This window comes from Ceratotherium simum, chromosome 4 (assembly GCF_057802395.1).
Source record: "Ceratotherium simum simum isolate JZ-2026a chromosome 4, ASM5780239v1, whole genome shotgun sequence".
In the NCBI taxonomy this organism is placed as follows: domain Eukaryota; kingdom Metazoa; phylum Chordata; class Mammalia; order Perissodactyla; family Rhinocerotidae; genus Ceratotherium; species Ceratotherium simum.
The window spans coordinates 4,869,858-4,874,808 of NC_141903.1; the positions used below are offsets into that span (position 1 = coordinate 4,869,858).

At 39.8% G+C, this 4,951-nt stretch overlaps 1 pseudogene; it reads right to left on the reverse strand.

Moving 5' to 3' along the window:
• Positions 1-2,464: 2,464 nt before the first annotated feature.
• Positions 2,465-3,444, reverse strand: LOC101387376 (ELAV-like protein 1 pseudogene; annotated as a pseudogene).
• Positions 3,445-4,951: the final 1,507 nt, after the last annotated feature.

Consider the following 4,951-nt stretch of genomic DNA (forward strand, 5'->3'; position numbering starts at 1 on the left):
AGTCTTGGTAGGTTTTGTGTTTCTAGGAATTTATCCATTTCATCTAGGTTATCCAATTTTTTGGTGTACAATTGCTTATTGTACTCTCTTATAATCTTTTTTATTTCTGTAAAAGTGGTATTAATGTGCCCACTTTCATTTCTCATTTAATAATTTGAGTCTCTCTCCTTTTTATTTAGTCCATCTAGCTGAAAGTTTGTCAATTTTGTTGATTTTTTTTTCAAAGAATCAACTTTAGTTTCATTGATTTTCTTTATCACTTTTCTATTCTCTATTTTGTTTATGAGTGCTCTAATCTTTATTATTTCTTTTCTTCTGCTATCTTTGGGCTCAGTTTCTTCTTTTTCTAGTTCCTTAAATTGTAAAGTTAGGTTTTTGATTTGAGATTTTGTTTTTTAATGTAAGTGCTTATAGCTATACATTTCCCCCTTAGCACTGCTTTTGCTGTATCTCATAAGCTTTGGTATGTTGTATTTTCATTTTCATTTGTCTCTATGCCTTTTCGAATTTCCCTTGTGACTTCTTTGGCCCATTGGTTGTTTAACAGTGTGTTGTTCAATTTCCACAAATTTGTGAGTTTTCCAATTTTACTTCTGTTATTGCTTTCTAACTTCATCCCATTGTGGTTAGAGGTAATACTCTGTATGATGTTTATCTTTTTAAATCTATTGTGACTTAATTTCTGGTCCAATATATGGTCTGTCCCAGAAAATGTCCCATGTGCACTTGAGAAGAATGTATATACTGTTGTTGTTGAGTAGAGTGTTCTGTATATGTCTGGTAGATCTAGTTGGTCAATTGTGTTGTTTAAGTTCTCTATTTCCTTACTTATCTTCTGTCTGGTTGTTCTTTCCACTATTGAAAATGGGCTATTGAAGTTTCCAACTATTAATGTAAAATTGTCTATTTCTACCTTTAGTTCTTTCAGTTTTTGCTTCATATATTTTGATGGTCTGTCATTAGGTGTGTAAATGTTTATAATTGTTATATATTCTAGCTCTATTGAACCTTTTATTAATATGTAATGTCCTTCTTTGTCTCTTGTAATCTTTTCTTGATTTAAAGTCTATTTTGTCTGATATTAATATAGCCACGCTTGTTCCCTTTTGGTTATTATTTGCATGGAATAGCTCTTTCCATTCTTTCACTTTCAATTTATTTGTGTCTTTAGATCTAAAGTGGATGTCTTATAGACAGAAAATAGTTGGTTCATGTGATTTTTATCCATTTTGCCAATTTCTGTATTGATTGGAGGGTTTAATCCATTTACATTTAAAGTAATTATTTATAAGGAGGGATTACTTCTGTAATTTTGCCATTTGTTTTCTATATGCCTTATGGCTTTTTGTCCCTCACTTCCTGCATTACTGTCTTCTTTTGTGTTTACTTGATTTTTTCTAGTGAAATGTTTAAATTCCTTTTTAATTTCCTTTTTTGTATATTATATAGCTATTTTCTTTGTAGTTACTATGGAGATTACATTTAATATCCTGAAGTTAATAAACTCTGGAATATACTGGAGTTTCCCTGAAACTCTTTGGTCCGTTCTCATTGGTGCCTGGGCTTATGAAACATGTTCATGTCCCTCGCTGGAGCGGGCCTGGCCCAGCATGCGGCCCCCCTCCCCGATGGTGGCCCATGTTGGACGGGCCTGCTGCCACTGCCAGGAGCACTCAGCAGAGCCTAGGGCTGAGTGAGCAGGGAGTGGCAGTGGAACCTGCTTGGGAAAGCCATTTCCTGTCAATCAAAGCAAAAATCGTTTACAGTGATGAAGCGGTTGAGCAAACACACACTCAGCATCTGTCTAACATCTTTAGTTTCAAGACTAAAATTAAAAGGTCATTTCATTTTTTTGTTGTTGTTGTTATCCAGTTTGTGGCGTCAGCAAATGAAACAAGTGTTAGACAGTCTCAGAAGTTAAAGCATGCTTCAGATTCACCACCATTCCGAGGGACTGGTTAGTCGACACAGTCTATTTAGATTTCTGTTTAATATATATTTTAAAGGAAATAAGAAACTTAAAATTGGTCTAACATTGTGGGATTTCAAACATTTGAACATGTCAGTCCCAGAGTATCAAAACCTTTTCACTTCTCATTTAGACTAAGACAAACACTTGTGAAAATTGGTGCAAAATGAGTTGTACACTAACAAAAAAGTTTCAACTTGTTCACTCTTTTTTTTTTTTTGTGAGGAAGATTAGGCCTGAGCTAACATCTGTTGCCAATCCTCCTCTTTTTTTTCTGAGGAAGACTAGCCCGGGGCTAACATCCATGCCCATCTTCCTCCACTTTATATGGGACACCGCCACAGCATGGCTTGACAAGCGGTGCATCGGTGCGTGCCAGGGATCTGAACCTGGGCCACTGCAGGGGAGCACGTGCACTTAACCGCTGTGCCACGGCCGGCCCCTCAACTTCTTCACTCTTAATTAGCTATTCTGTATAAAAAACCCATGAGCGAGTTATTTGTGGGACTTGCTGGTTTTGAAGGAAACCCGTAAGATTTTGTCCCCCAGGTGGTAGCCGTTCAGACTTGCTATGGTCATGGTGGCTTCTTCATAGTTTGTCACGGTCACAAAGCCAAAGGCTTTGCACTTGTTGATGTTGAAGTCGCGAATCACTTTCACATTAGTAACTCTGCCAAAGGGGCCGAACATCTGCCAGAGGTTTCCCTCATCAGCATGTTGGTGGGTGTTGTAGATGAGATACACCAGCTCAAAGAAGCGTTGCCCAGGACCTTGACACCAGACAGCCCACTCATGCGATCTACACCCATAGGGGAGAACCTGAATCTCTGCACCTGGTGATGGATGGGGGCCTCGAAACCATCTAGCTGCCAAGTGGTAGAGCTGGGAGAGGAGTGCCATATTTTTGTTCTGGTTGGGATTGGCTGAAAACTTCACTGTAATGGGCTCAGGGGAACCTGGGAGTTTATGACCATTGAAACTGGTAATTGCCTCTTCTGCTTCTGACCATTTGTCAAACCAGATAAACACAACCCCTCTGGACAAATCTGTGGTCTGATCCACAAGGACCTGGGAGTTGATGATTCGCCCAAACTGAGAGAACATGTCCTCCACGTCCTTCTGGGTCATGGTCCTTGGGAGTCTGCTGATGTACCAGTTGGAGTCTTTGATGACCTCTGAGCTCTGGCGAGTGTAGGACACCTTAATGGTTTTGACTGGAGCTGCAGGCCATTCCGCGTGTTTACTGCTCTCTCTGTGTCCTTTGCAGTCACGTAGTTCACAAAGCCATAGCCCAAGCTTTGTCCTACTACTTTATCCCAAATAAGTTTTGCAGCTTCAACTTCACCAATACTGCTGAACATACTTCGTAGTTCACGCTGGGTCATGTTCTGAGGGAGGTAGTTGACAATTAAATTCATTCTCCCAGTATCATCCCTGCAGTCTCTGACCATGTGGTCTTCATAACCATTAGACATTGTATTTTTAAAAAATCTGGATGCAGGCAGGCGGGCCCGGGGCTGCTCCAGGGCAGGCGGGCAGTGGCGGCGCGATGCTAAGGGCTCCGCTTGGCCTCCATAGTGGTGGCGGTGGTGGTGGCGGCTCCTTCTCAGCATGCACGACCTGCTCTGGCCCGCAACCTGGACCTCTGTGATGGTTTTTTGCTGTGTCAGCTCGGCTAGGCTACAGTCTCTAGTTATTCAATCAAACACTAATCTAGATATTCTATGAAGGTATTTTATAGATGTGATCAAAGTCCATAATCAGTTAACTTTAAATAAGGGATATTATTTTATATAATCTGTGTGGGCCTAATTCAATCAGTTGAAAGCCCTTTAAGGCAGGACTGAGACTTCCCTGAGAGGAGAAAATTCTGCCTGTGGACAGTACCTGTGCCCAGGAATTCCAGCCTGCCCATTCTGACTGCCTCTTCTATGGATTTCATACTTGCCTAGCTAACCCCTGCCCCCCCAGTTGTGTAAGCAAATTCCTTGCAATAAATCTCTTAATATGTATCTTCCACTAGTTTGCTTCTCTGGTTGAACCCTGATTGATACACATCCATGTGTTGAGGTCTTGCCAGAGGTGATAGGCTCCTTCCTGTTTTCTTTTGCAAAATAGCTTCTCCAAAGTCCTCCACCATCAAAGGATTTATACTTCAAGCCCCCTCCTTCCTTATCTGCTCTGCCTTTACTGTAGGATATCTCCCTAGCCCCCTGAAAATCCCCTCTACACATCCTATCATCTCTGGTATTTTTATTTATGACCTGATTCTGTCCTTTGTGGCCCTAAATGTCCTAAGATTCCCATATGTAAAAACATCCTTCAGATTTTGAGCAAAGATCAGCTCCTGAAAGAGAATTTTTTTTTGGTGAGAGAAGGGGCTATAAAAATGGTCTATCAGCTATATTCCTCAAACAATGTGAATATCATATGAGGCACAGAAATCTTTTATAGACTCAAGACTAAGGAAATATGATAACTAAATACAATATGAGATCCTAGACTAGATCCTGTACTGGAGGAAAAAGAATGCTCTAAAGGATATTACTGGCTAAATCACCAGAACTGAAATACAGACAGTAGATTAAATTCTATGTTACTGTTCAATTTACCAAAGTTGATAACTGGGGATAGGGAACAGAATATTCTTGTTCTTAAGATATACTCACTGAAATATTTAGGGGTAATGGATAATGATGTATGCAACTTACTCTCAAACATTCAGGCAAAAGTGTAAGATTTATGTGTATAGAGAGAGCAAATGGAACAAAATGCTAAAACTAGGTGAATGTGGGCCATAGGAATAGCAGTGCTCTTTACTATTCTTATTCAAATTTTCTATAAATTAGAATTTTTTCCAAATAAAAAGTTTTTAAAAAATGGCCCATGCCTGTTCCCCTGAATTTTATCTCTCCTTTGAGATTCTCTGACTTCAGTCTCATAGCACCCATACATGTGCTATTCTATACAGTCATGTGCTGC